Raw genomic sequence first — 13,436 nt, forward strand, 5'->3', positions numbered from 1 at the left:
TCTCACCCGCCAAAAACAAAATCGGGTGATTTCACCCGCCTTTGCAACACAAATGGTTGAGAGCTATGCCAGTGTCTGCCTGGCCTGTGTGCCCACGAGCTAGTCACAACAGAAGGGAGGCTTGCACGCGCCATAACTGCTGGCTTTGCCAATGCTTGCTTTGCATCAGCTGTGCAGCAGGCAGGAATGGGAGGGAAATGGGGCCTGAAGGTTAGTTCTTCTAAACCGACCTTTATATGGTAAAAGTGTAAGATTATCTCATGAACCCCAAGTGTATGTGATAGTTTATAAGTACTAGTAGTCAGCATAAATGGGGCAACCCCCCTGCATGGGAATCCTGGGTAGAAGAGAAGGGGTGCAGGCCCGGGCGGAAGTGGGCGCTTGGGCTACTTTTGGGCGGCTTCGCAGGCCGCTTGGGCTAGCAACCCCTGAAGTTTGGGCGACATGCCCGTTTCCGGTTCTAGCGCCGCGAGGAGCCGAGCCACCGCTGCAGGGGGCGAGGGACCGCACGCGCTGGTAAGTGGGGGTGCAATGCTAGCAGCTGCAGAGGGCGGAGTCCGAGGTCCCGCGAGCCCAGCGCAAAGAGCCGAGACTTCTAGGCGCCTAGAGGCCGCGGCTGACCGCGAATCCCCCCCTCCCCCCGCCATGCGCGTGCAGATAATAACATGGAGGGGGGCGGAGGGGGGAGCCAATGTGCACGCTGCGTTCTCTGGTGTGATGGCGGGGAAAGGGTTAATGCACCCCCGCTGCCCCCCCACGAGCTTTGGAAGTTCAGCTAAAGCATGAAAAAGCGCCCGGCAGTGAAGGTTCATATGTGACGGGAGGATCATGCGACCTGCAGAACAATTAACATGTTTTACTGCAATATGATCTTGGAAGGGGGGAAGGGGGGAGGGGGGGAGCAGTTCTTCCATTAATGCCTTTGAACCATAACAATGGCCCCTTCCGTGAACCATGAAATGGCGGCGAGTAGCAAGTATGGGGGGCCCCAGGGCGGGGTGTGTGTCCCCAGAGGATCACATGGCGGGGTGGAGGGAGCAGCATGGCCCTGCTGGGGCAGCTAGCGGGCAAGCCCTGGCAATGGAGAGAAGGAATGAGGAATGGCAGCCCAGGGAGGAAGCAGTGGCAGCACATGGAGGAAGCAGTGGCAGCACAGGGAGGAAGCAGTGGCAGCACAGGGAGGAAGCAGTGGCAGCATGGACCTGCTGGGGCAGCTAGAGGACAAGCTCTGGCAATGGAGAGAATGGTGGAAGCAGTGGCTGCACAGGGAGGAAGCAGTGCCAGCACATGGAGGAAGCAGTGGCAGCACAGGGAGGAAGCAGTGGCAGCATGGCCCTGCTGGGGCAGCTAGCGGGCAAGCCCTGGCAATGGAGAGAAGGAATGAGGAATGGCAGCCCAGGGAGGAAGCAGTGGCAGCACATGGAGGAAGCAGTGGCAGCACATGGAGGAAGCAGTGGCAGCACAGGGAGGAAGCAGTGGCAGCACAGGGAGGAAGCAGTGGCAGCATGGCCCTGCTGGGGCAGCTAGAGGACAAGCTCTGGCAATGGAGAGAATGGTGGAAGCAGTGGCTGCACAGGGAGGAAGCAGTGCCAGCACATGGAGGAAGCAGTGGCAGCACAGGGAGGAAGCAGTGGCAGCATGGCCCTGCTGGGGCAGCTAGAGGACAAGCTCTGGCAATGGAGAGAATGGTGGAAATAGTTGCTGCACAGGGAGGAAGCAGTGCCAGCACATGGAGGAAGCAGTGGCAGCACAGGGAGGAAGCAGTGGCAGCACAGGGAAGAAGCAGTGGCAGCACAGGGAGGAAGCAGTGGCAGCATGGCCCTGCTGAGGCAGCTAGAGGGCAAGCCCTGGCAATGGAGCGAAGGGAGGAAGCAGTGGCAGCACAGGGAGTAAGCAATGGCAGCGCAGGGAGGAAGCAGTGGAAGCATGGCCCTGCTGAGGCAGTTAGAGGACAAGCCCTGGCAATGGAGAGAAGGGATGAGCAATGGCAGCACAGGGAGGAAGCAGTGGCAGCACAGGGAGGAAGCAGTGGCAGCATGGACCTGCTGGGGCAGCTAGAGGACAAGCTCTGGCAATGGAGAGAATGGTGGAAGCAGTGGCTGCACAGGGAGGAAGCAGTGCCAGCACATGGAGGAAGCAGTGGCAGCACAGGGAGGAAGCAGTGGCAGCACAGGGAGGAAGCAGTGGCAGCATGGCCCTGCTGAGGCAGCTAGAGGACAAGCCCTGGCAATGGAGCGAAGGGAGTAGGCAGTGGCAGCACAGGGAGGAAGCAGTGGCAGCACAGGTAGGAAGCAGTGGCAGCATGGCCCTGCTGGGGCAGCTAGAGGACAAGCTCTGGCAATGGAGGGAAGGGATGAGGAATGGCAGCACAGGGAGGAAGCAGTGGCAGCACAGGGAGGAAGCAGTGGCAGCATGGCCCTGCTGGGGCAGCTAGAGGACAAGCTCTGGCAATGGAGAGAATGGTGGAAGCAGTGTCTGCACAGGGAGGAAACAGTGCCAGCACATGGAGGAAGCAGTGGCAGCACAGGGAGGAAGCAGTGGCAGCACAGGGAAGAAGCAGTGGCAGCACAGGGAGGAAGCAGTGGCAGCATGGCCCTGCTGAGGCAGCTAGAGGGCAAGCCCTGGCAATGGAGTGAAGGGAGGAAGCAGTGGCAGCACAGGGAGGAAGCAATGGCAGCGCAGGGAGGAAGCAGTGGCAGCACAGGAAGGAAGCAGTGGCAGCACAGGGAGGAAGCAGTGGCAGCATGGCCCTGCTGGGGCAGCTAGAGGACAAGCTCTGGCAATGGAGGGAAGGGATGAGGAATGGCAGCACAGGGAGGAAGCAGTGGCAGCACAGGGAGGAAGCAGTGGCAGCATGGCCCTGCTGGGGCAGCTAGAGGACAAGCTCTGGCAATGGAGAGAATGGTGGGAGCAGTGGCTGCACAGGGAGGAAGCAGTGCCAGCACAGGGAGGAAGCAGTGGCAGCACAGGGAGGAAGCAGTGGCAGCACAGGGAGGAAGCAGTGGCAGCATGGCCCTGCTGAGGCAGCTAGAGGACAAGCCCTGGCAATGGAGTGAAGGGAGGAAGCAGTGGCAGCACAGGGAGGAAGCAGTGGCAGCACAGGGAGGAAGCAGTGTCAGCATGGCCCTGCTGGGGCAACTAGAGGACAAGCTCTGGCAATGGAGGGAAGGGATGAGGAATGGCAGCACAGGGAGGAAGCAGTGGCAGCATGGCCCTGCTGGGGCAGCTAGAGGACAAGCTCTGGCAATGGAGAGAATGGAGGAAGCAGTGGCAGGACAGGGAGGAAGCAGTGGCAGCACAGGGAGGAAGCAGTGGCAGCATGGCCCTGCTGGGGCAGCTAGAGGACAAGCTCTGGCAATGGATGGAAGGGATGAGGAATGGCAGCATAGGGAGGAAGCAGTGGCATCATGGCCCTGCTGGGGCAGCTAGAGGACAAGCACTGGCAATGGAGAGAATGGAGGAAGCAGTGGCAGCACAGGGAGGAAGCAGTGGCAGCACAGGGAGGAAGAAGTGGCAGCATGGCCCTGCTGGGGCAGCTAGAGGACAAGCTCTGGCAATGGATGGAAGGGATGAGGAATGGCAGCCTAGGGAGGAAGCAGTGGCATCATGGCCCTGCTGGGGCAGCTAGAGGACAAGCTCTGGCAATGGAGAGAATGGAGGAAGCAGTGGCAGCACAGGGAGGAAGCAGTGGCAGCACAGGGAGGAAGCAGTGGCAGCATGGCCCTGCTGAGGCAGCTAGAGGACAAGCTCTGGCAATGGAGGGAAGGGATGAGGAATGGCAGCACAGGGAGGAAGCAGTGGCAGCATGGCCCTGCTGGGGCAGCTAGAGGACAAGCTCTGGCAATGGAGAGAATGGAGGAAGCAGTGGCAGGACAGGGAGGAAGTAGTGGCAGCACAGGGAGGAAGCAGTGGCAGCATGGCCCTGCTGGGGCAGCTAGAGGAGAAGCTCTGCCAATGGAGGGAAGGGATGAGGAATGGCAGCACAGGGAGGAAGCAGTGGCATCATGGCCCTGCTGGGGCAGCTAGAGGACAAGCCCTGGCAATGGAGAGAAGGAATGAGCAATGGCAGCACATGGAGGAAGCAGTGACTCATGGCCCTGCTGGGGCAGTTAGAGGACAAGCCCTGGCAATGGAGAGAAGGGATGAGGAATGGCAGCACAGGGAGGAAGCAGTGGCAGCATGGCCCTGCTGGGGCAGCTAGAAAACAAGCCCGGGCAATGGAGGGTAGGGATAAGGAATGGCAGCACAGGGAGAAAGCAGCGGCAGCACAGGGAGGAAGCAGTGGGAGCACAGGGAGGAAGCAGTGGCAGCATGGCCCTGCTGGGGCAGCTAGAGGACAAGCTCTGGCAATGGAGGGAAGGGATGGGGAATGGCAACACAGGGAAGAAGCAGTGGCAGCATGGCCGTGCTGGAGCAGCTAGAAAACAAGCCCTGGCAGTGGAGGGAAGGGATGAGGAATGGCAGCACAGGGAGGAGGCAGTGGCAGCACAGGGAGGAAGCAGTGGCAGCATGGCCCTGCTGGGGCAGCTAGAAAACAAGCCCTGGCAGTGGAGGGAAGGGATGAGGAATGGCAGCACAGGGAGGAGGCTGTGGCAGCACAGGGAGAAAGCAGTGGCAGCATGGCCCTGCTGGGACAGCTAGAGGACAAGCCCTGGCTATGGAGGGAAGGAATGAGGAATGGCAGCACAGGGAGGAAGCCGTGGCAGCACAGGGAGGAAGCAGTGGCAGCACAGGGAGGAAGCAGTGGCAGCATGGCCCTGCTGGGGCAGCTAGAGGACAAGCCCTGGCAATGGAGGAAAGGAATGAGGAATGGCAGCCCAGGGAGGAAGCAGTGGTAGCATGGCCCTGCTGGGGCAGCTAGAGTACACACCCTGGCAATGGAGTGAAGGAATGAGGAATGGCAGCCCAGGGAGGAAGCAGTGGCAGAATGGCCCTGCTGGGGCAGCTAGAGGAGAAGCCCTGGCAATGGAGGGAAGGGATGAGGAATGGCAGCCCAGGGAGGAAGCAGTGGCAGCATGGCTCTGCTGGGGCAGCTAGAGGACATGCCCTGGCAACAGGGGGAAGGAATGAGGAATGTCAGCCCAGGGAGGAAGCAGTGGCAGCATGACCCTGCTGGGCAGCTAGAGGACAAGCCCTGGCAATGGAGGGAAGGGATGAGGAATGGCAGCACAGGGAGGAAACAATGGCAGCACAGGGAGGAAGCAGTGGCAGCATGGCCCTGCTGGGGCAGCTAGAGGACAAGCCGTGGCAATGGAGGGAAGGAATGAGGAATGGCAGCACAGGGAGGAAACAGTGGCAGCACATGGAGGAAGCAGTCGCAGCACAGGGAGGAAGCAGTTGCAGCACAGGGAGGAAGCAGTGGCAGCATGGCCCTGCTGGGGCAGCTAGAAAACAAGCCTTGGCAATGGAGAGAAGAGATGGGGAATGGCAGCACAGGGAGGAAGTAGGGGCAGCATGGCCCTGCTGGGGCAGCTAGAGGACAAACCCTGGCAATGGAGGGAAGGGATGAGGAATGGCAGCACAGGGAGGAAGCAGTGGCAGCATGGCCCTGCTGGGGCAGCTAGAGCACACACCCTGGCAATGGAGAGAAGGGATGGGGAATGGCAGCATAGGGAGGAAGCAGTGGCAGCATGGGCCTGCTGGGGCAGCTTCAGGACAAGCCCTGGCAACGGAGGGAAGGAATGAGGAATGGCAGCACAGGGAGGAAGCAGTGGCAGCATGGCCCTGCTGGGGCAGCTGGAGGACACATCCTGGCAATGGAGGGTAGGGATGAGGAATGGCAGCACATGGAGGAAGCAGTGGCAGCATGGCCCTGCTGTGGCAGCTAGAGGACAAGCCCTGGCAATGGAGGGAAGGGATGAGTATTGGCAGCACAGGGAGGAAGCAGTGGCAGCAAGGCCGTGCTGGGGCAGCTAGAAAACAAGCCCTGGCAGTGGAGGGAAGGAATGGCAGACCAGGGAGGAAGCAATGGCGGCATGGCCCTGCTGGGACAGCTAGGGGACACTCCCTGGCAACGGAGGAAAGGAATGAGGAATGGCAGCCCAGAGAGGAAGCAGTGGCAGCATGGCCCTGCTGGGGCAGCTAGAGTACACGCCCTGGCAACGGAGGGAAGGAATGAGGAATGGCAGCACAGGGAGGAAGCAGTCGCAGCACAGGGAGGAAGCAGTCGCAGCACAGGGAGGAAGCAGTGGCAGCATGGCCCTGCTGGGGCATCTAGAAAACAAGCCGTGGCAATGGAGAGAAGAGATGGGGAATGGCAGCACAGGGAGGAAGTAGTGGCAGCATGGCCCTGCTGGGGCAGCTAGAGGACAAACCATGGAAATGGAGGGAAGGGATGAGGAATGACAGCACAGGGAGGAAGCAGTGGCAGCATGGCCCTGCAGGGGCAGCTAGAGGACACGCCCTGGCAATGGAGAGAAGGGATGGGGAATGGCAGCATAGGGAGGAAGCAGTGGCAGCATGGCCCTGCTGGGGCAGCTTCAGGACAAGCCCTGGCAACGGAGGGAAGGAATGACGAATTGCAGCACAGGGAGGAAGCAGTGGCATCATGGCCCTGCTGGGGCAGCTCGAGGACAAATCCTGGCAATGGAGGGTAGGAATGAGGAATGGCAGCACATGGAGGAAGCAGTGGCAGCATGGCCCTGCTGGGGCAGCTAGAGGACAAGCCCTATGGATGGAAGGGATGAGGAATGGCAGCACAGGGAGGAAGCAGTGGCAGCATGGCCATGCTGAGGCAGCTAGAAAACAAGCCCTGGCAGTGGAGGGTAGGAATGGCAGAACAGGGAGGAAGCAATGGCGGCACTGCCCTGCTGGGACAGCTAGAGGACACTCCCTGGCAACGGAGGAAAGGAATGAGGAATGGCAGCCCATGGAGGAAGCAGTGGCAGCATGGCCCTGTTGGGGCAGCTAGAGTACACGCCCTGGCAACAGAGGGAAGGAATGAGGAATGCCAGCCCAGGGAGGAAGCAGTGTCAGCATGGCCCTGCTGGGGCAACTAGAGGACAAGTCCTGGCAATGGAGGGAAGGGATGAGGAATGGCGGCACAGGGAGGAAGCAATGGCAGTACAGGGAGGAAGCAGTGGCAGCATGGCCCTGCTGGGGCCGCTAGAGGACAAGTCCTGGCAATGGAGGGAAGGAATGAGGAATGGCAGCACTTGGAGGAAGCAGTGGCAGCATGGCCCTGCTGTGGCAGCTAGAGGACAAGCCCTGGCAATGGAGGGAAGGGATGAGTATTGGCAGCACAGGGAGGAAGCAGTGGCAGCAAGGCCGTGCTGGGGCAGCTAGAAAACAAGCCCTGGCAGTGGAGGGAAGGAATGGCAGACCAGGGAGGAAGCAATGGCGGCATGGCCCTGCTGGGACAGCTAGGGGACACTCCCTGGCAACGGAGGAAAGGAATGAGGAATGGCAGCCCAGAGAGGAAGCAGTGGCAGCATGGCCCTGCTGGGGCAGCTAGAGTACACGCCCTGGCAACGGAGGGAAGGAATGAGGAATGGCAGCACAGGGAGGAAGCAGTCGCAGCACAGGGAGGAAGCAGTCGCAGCACAGGGAGGAAGCAGTGGCAGCATGGCCCTGCTGGGGCATCTAGAAAACAAGCCGTGGCAATGGAGAGAAGAGATGGGGAATGGCAGCACAGGGAGGAAGTAGTGGCAGCATGGCCCTGCTGGGGCAGCTAGAGGACAAACCATGGAAATGGAGGGAAGGGATGAGGAATGACAGCACAGGGAGGAAGCAGTGGCAGCATGGCCCTGCAGGGGCAGCTAGAGGACACGCCCTGGCAATGGAGAGAAGGGATGGGGAATGGCAGCATAGGGAGGAAGCAGTGGCAGCATGGCCCTGCTGGGGCAGCTTCAGGACAAGCCCTGGCAACGGAGGGAAGGAATGACGAATTGCAGCACAGGGAGGAAGCAGTGGCATCATGGCCCTGCTGGGGCAGCTCGAGGACAAATCCTGGCAATGGAGGGTAGGAATGAGGAATGGCAGCACATGGAGGAAGCAGTGGCAGCATGGCCCTGCTGGGGCAGCTAGAGGACAAGCCCTATGGATGGAAGGGATGAGGAATGGCAGCACAGGGAGGAAGCAGTGGCAGCATGGCCATGCTGAGGCAGCTAGAAAACAAGCCCTGGCAGTGGAGGGTAGGAATGGCAGAACAGGGAGGAAGCAATGGCGGCACTGCCCTGCTGGGACAGCTAGAGGACACTCCCTGGCAACGGAGGAAAGGAATGAGGAATGGCAGCCCATGGAGGAAGCAGTGGCAGCATGGCCCTGTTGGGGCAGCTAGAGTACACGCCCTGGCAACAGAGGGAAGGAATGAGGAATGCCAGCCCAGGGAGGAAGCAGTGTCAGCATGGCCCTGCTGGGGCAACTAGAGGACAAGTCCTGGCAATGGAGGGAAGGGATGAGGAATGGCGGCACAGGGAGGAAGCAATGGCAGTACAGGGAGGAAGCAGTGGCAGCATGGCCCTGCTGGGGCCGCTAGAGGACAAGTCCTGGCAATGGAGGGAAGGAATGAGGAATGGCAGCACTTGGAGGAAGCAGTGGCAGCATGGCCCTGCTGGGGCTGCTGGAGGACAAGCCCTGGCAATGTAGGGAAGAAATGAGGAATGGCAGCACAGGGAGGAAGCAGTGGCAGCACAGGGAGGAAGCAGTGGCAGCATGGCCCTGCTGGGGCAGCTAAAAAACAATCCTTGGCAATGGAGAGAAGGGATGGGGAATGGCAGCACAGGGAGGAAGCAGTGGCAGCATGGCCCTAATGGGGCAGCTAAAGGACAAGCCCTAGGAATGGAGGGAAGGGATGAGGAATGGCAGCACAGGAAGGAAGCAGTGGAAGCATGGCCCTGCTGGTGCCGCTAGAGGACAAGTCCTGGCAATGGAGGGAAGGAATGAGGAATGGCAGCACTGGGAGGAAGCAGTGGCAGCATGGCCCTGCTGAGGCCGCTAGAGGACAAGCCCTGGCAATGTAGGGAAGGAATGAGGAATGGCAGCACAGGGAGGAAGCCGTGGCAGCACAGGGAGGAAACAGTGGCAGCATGGCCCTGCTGGGGCAGCTATAGGACAAGCCCTGGCAATGGAGAGAAGGGATGGGGAATGGCATCATAAGGAGGAAGCAGTGGTAGCATGGCCCTGCTGGGGCTGCTAGAGGACACACCCTGGCAACGGAGGGAAGGAATGAGGAATTGCAGCACACGGAGGAAGCAGTGGCAGCATGGCCCTGCTGGGGCAGCTAGAGGACAAGCCCTGGCAATGGAGGGAAGCGATGAGGAATGGAAGCACAGGGAGGAATCAGTGGCAGTATGGCCCTGCTGGGGCTGCTAGAGGACACATCCTGGCAACAGAGGGAATGAATGAGGAATGTCAGCCCAGGGAGGAAGCAGTGGCAGCATGGCCCTGCTGGGCCAGCTAGAGGACAAGCCCTGGCAATGGAGGGAAGGAATGAGAAATGGCAGCCCAGGGAGGAAGCAGTGGCAGCATGGCACTGCTGGGGCAGCTAGAGCAGAAGCCCTGGCAAAGAAGGGAAGGGATGAGGAATGGCGGGACAGGGAGGAAGCAATGGCAGCACAGGGGGGAAGCAGTGGCAGCATGGCCCTGCTGGGGCAGCTAGAGGACAAGCCCTAGCAATGGAGGGAAGGGATGAGGAATGGCAGCACTGGGAGGAAGCAGTGGCAGCATGGCCCTGCTGGGGCAGCTAGAGGACAAGCCCTTGCAATGGAGGGAAGGGATGAGGAATGGCAGCACAGGAAGGAAGCAGTGGAAGCATGGCCTTGCTGGGGCTTTTAGAGGACACGCCCTGGCAATGGAGGGAAGGAATGAGGAATGGCAGCACAGGGAGTAAGCAGTGGCAGCACAGGGAGGAAGGAGTGGCAGCATGGCCCTGCTGGGGCAGCTAGAAAACAATCCTTGGCAATGGAGAGAAGGGATGGGGAATGGCAGCACAGGGAGGAAACAGTGGCATCATGTCCCTGCTGGGGCAGCTAGAGGACAAACCCTGGCAATGGAGGGAAGGGATGAGCAATGGCAGCACAGGGAGGAAGCAATGGCAGCACAGGGAGGAAGCAGTGGCAGCATGGCCCTGCAGGGGCATCTAGAGGACAAGCCCTGGCAATGGAGAGAAGTGATGGGGAAAGGCAGCATAGGGAGGAAGCAGTGGCACCATGGCCCTGCTGGGGCAGCTAGAGGACAAGCCCTGGCAACGGAGGTAAGGAATGAGGAATTGCAGCACAGGGAGGAAGCAGTGGCAGCATAGCCGTGCTGGGGCATCTAGAGGACAAGTCCTGGCAATGGAGGGTAGGGATGAGGATGGCAGCACATGGAGGAAGCAGTGGCAGCATGGCCCTGCTGGGGCAGCTAGAGGACAAGCCCTGGCAATGGAGGGAAGGGATGAGGAATGGCAGCACAGGGAGGAAGCAGTGGCTGCAAGGCCCTGCCGGGGTAGCTAGAGGACAAGCCCTGGCAATGGAGAGAAGGGATGAGCAATGGCAGCACAGGGAGGAAGCAGTGGCGGCACAGGGAGGAAGCAGTGCAGCATGGCCCTGCTGGGGCAGCTAGAGGACAAGCCCTGGCAATGGAGGCAAGGAATGAGGAATGGCAGCACATGGAGGAAGTATCGGCAGCACAGGGAGGAAGCAGTGGCAGCACAGGGAGGAAGCAGTGGCAGCAAAGGGAGGAAGCAGTGGCAGCACAGGGAGGAAGCAGTGGCAGCATGGCCCTGCTGGGGCAGCTAGAGGACAAGCTCTGGCAATGGAGAGAATGGAGGAAGCAGTGGCAGCACAGGGAGGAAGCAATGGCAGCGCAGGGAGGAAGCAGTGGCAGCACAGGGAGGAGGAAGCAGTGGCAGCATGGCCCTGCTGGGGCAGCTAGAGGACAAGCCCTGGCAATGGAGAGAAGGGATGAGGAATGGAAGCACAGGGAGGAATCAGTGGCAGTATGGCCCTGCTGGGGCTGCTAGAGGACACATCCTGGCAACAGAGGGAATGAATGAGGAATGTCAGCCCAGGGAGGAAGCAGTGGCAGCATGGCCCTGCTGGGCCAGCTAGAGGACCAGCCCTGGCAATGGAGGGAAGGAATGAGAAATGGCAGCCCAGGGAGGAAGCAGTGGCAGCATGGCACTGCTGGGGCAGCTAGAGCAGAAGCCCTGGCAAAGAAGGGAAGGGATGAGGAATTGCAGCACACGGAGGAAGCAGTGGCAGCATGGCCCTGCTGGGGTAGCTAGAGGACAAGCCCTGGCAATGGAGGGAAGCGATGAGGAATGGAAGCACAGGGAGGAATCAGTGGCAGTATGGCCCTGCTGGGGCTGCTAGAGGACACATCCTGGCAACAGAGGGAATGAATGAGGAATGTCAGCCCAGGGAGGAAGCAGTGGCAGCATGGCCCTGCTGGGCCAGCTAGAGGACAAGCCCTGGCAATGGAGGGAAGGAATGAGAAATGGCAGCCCAGGGAGGAAGCAGTGGCAGCTAGAGCAGAAGCCCTGGCAAAGAAGGGAAGGGATGAGGAATGGCGGGACAGGGAGGAAGCAATGGCAGCACAGGGAGGAAGCAGTGGCAGCATGGCCCTGCTGGGGCAGCTAGAGGACAAGCCCTAGCAATGGAGGGAAGGGATGAGGAATGGCAGCACTGGGAGGAAGCAGTGGCAGCATGGCCCTGCTGGGGCAGCTAGAGGACAAGCCCTTGCAATGGAGGGAAGGGATGAGGAATGGCAGCACAGGAAGGAAGCAGTGGAAGCATGGCCTTGCTGGGGCTTTTAGAGGACACGCCCTGGCAATGGAGGGAAGGAATGAGGAATGGCAGCACAGGGAGGAAGGAGTGGCAGCATGGCCCTGCTGGGGCAGCTAGAAAACAATCCTTGGCAATGGAGAGAAGGGATGGGGAATGGCAGCACAGGGAGGAAACAGTGGCATCATGTCCCTGCTGGGGCAGCTAGAGGACAAACCCTGGCAATGGAGGGAAGGGATGAGCAATGGCAGCACAGGGAGGAAGCAATGGCAGCACAGGGAGGAAGCAGTGGCAGCATGGCCCTGCAGGGGCATCTAGAGGACAAGCCCTGGCAATGGAGAGAAGTGATGGGGAAAGGCAGCATAGGGAGGAAGCAGTGGCACCATGGCCCTGCTGGGGCAGCTAGAGGACAAGCCCTGGCAACGGAGGTAAGGAATGAGGAATTGCAGCACAGGGAGGAAGCAGTGGCAGCATAGCTGTGCTGGGGCATCTAGAGGACAAGTCCTGGCAATGGAGGGTAGGGATGAGGATGGCAGCACATGGAGGAAGCAGTGGCAGCATGGCCCTGCTGGGGCAGCTAGAGGACAAGCCCTGGCAATGGAGGGAAGGGATGAGGAATGGCAGCACAGGGAGGAAGCAGTGGCTGCAAGTCCCTGCCGGGGTAGCTAGAGGACAAGCCCTGGCAATGGAGAGAAGGGATGAGCAATGGCAGCACAGGGAGGAAGCAGTGGCGGCACAGGGAGGAAGCAGTGCAGCATGGCCCTGCTGGGGCAGCTAGAGGACAAGCCCTGGCAATGGAGGCAAGGAATGAGGAATGGCAGCACATGGAGGAAGTATCGGCAGCACAGGGAGGAAGCAGTGGCAGCACAGGGAGGAAGCAGTGGCAGCAAAGGGAGGAAGCAGTGGCAGCACAGGGAGGAAGCAGTGGCAGCATGGCCCTGCTGGGGCAGCTAGAGGACAAGCTCTGGCAATGGAGAGAATGGAGGAAGCAGTGGCAGCACAGGGAGGAAGCAATGGCAGCGCAGGGAGGAAGCAGTGGCAGCACAGGGAGGAGGAAGCAGTGGCAGCATGGCCCTGCTGGGGCAGCTAGAGGACAAGCCCTGGCAATGGAGAGAAGGGATGAGGAATGGCAGCACATGGAGGAAGCAGTGGCAGCATGGCCCTGCTGGGGCAGCTAGAGTACACACCCTGGCAATGGAGGGAAGGGATGAGGAATGGCAGCACAGGGGGGAAGCAATGGCAGCACAGGGAGGAAGCAGTGGCAGCATGGCCCTGCTAGGGCAGCTAGAGGACAAGCCCTGGCAATGGAGAGAAGGAATGAGGAATGGCAGCACAGGAAGGAAGCAGCGGCAGCATGGCCCTGCTGGGGCCACTAGAGGATAAGTCCTGGCAATCTAGTGAAGGAATGAGGAATGGCAGCACAGGGAGATAGCAGTGGCAGCATGGCCTTGCTGGGGCAGCTAGAGGACAAGCCCTTGCAATGGAGGGAAGGGATGAAGAATGGCAGCACAGGAAGGAAGCAGTGGCAGCATGGCCCTGCTGGGGCCTCTAGAGGACACGCCCTGGCAATGGAGGGAAGGAATGAGGAATGGCAGCACAGGGAGGAAACAGTGGCAGCACAGGGAGGAAGCAGTCGCAGCACAGGGAGGAAGCAGTCGCAGCACAGGGAGGAAGCAGTCGCAGCACAGGGAGGAAGCAGTGGCAGCATGGCCCTGCTGGGGCAGCTAGAAA

At 60.2% G+C, this 13,436-nt stretch overlaps 1 protein-coding gene across 2 annotated transcripts in view; it reads left to right on the forward strand.

Moving 5' to 3' along the window:
* Positions 1–436: 436 nt before the first annotated feature.
* Positions 437–13,436, forward strand: part of LOC138517034 (zinc finger protein 268-like) — a 139,942-nt gene continuing 126,942 nt past the window's right edge. The window contains exon 1 of one of the 2 annotated variants that reach the window (XM_069632548.1): positions 437–516. The gene's annotated coding sequence lies outside the window, so the exon portion shown is untranslated. The remainder of the gene's footprint in view (positions 517–13,436) is intronic. The other variant, XM_069632549.1, reaches the window with a different exon arrangement.

Source organism: Ambystoma mexicanum, chromosome 6q (genome assembly GCF_040938575.1).
Source record: "Ambystoma mexicanum isolate Mex_15411 chromosome 6q, UKY_AmexF1_1, whole genome shotgun sequence".
Taxonomy (NCBI): Eukaryota; Metazoa; Chordata; class Amphibia; order Caudata; family Ambystomatidae; genus Ambystoma; species Ambystoma mexicanum.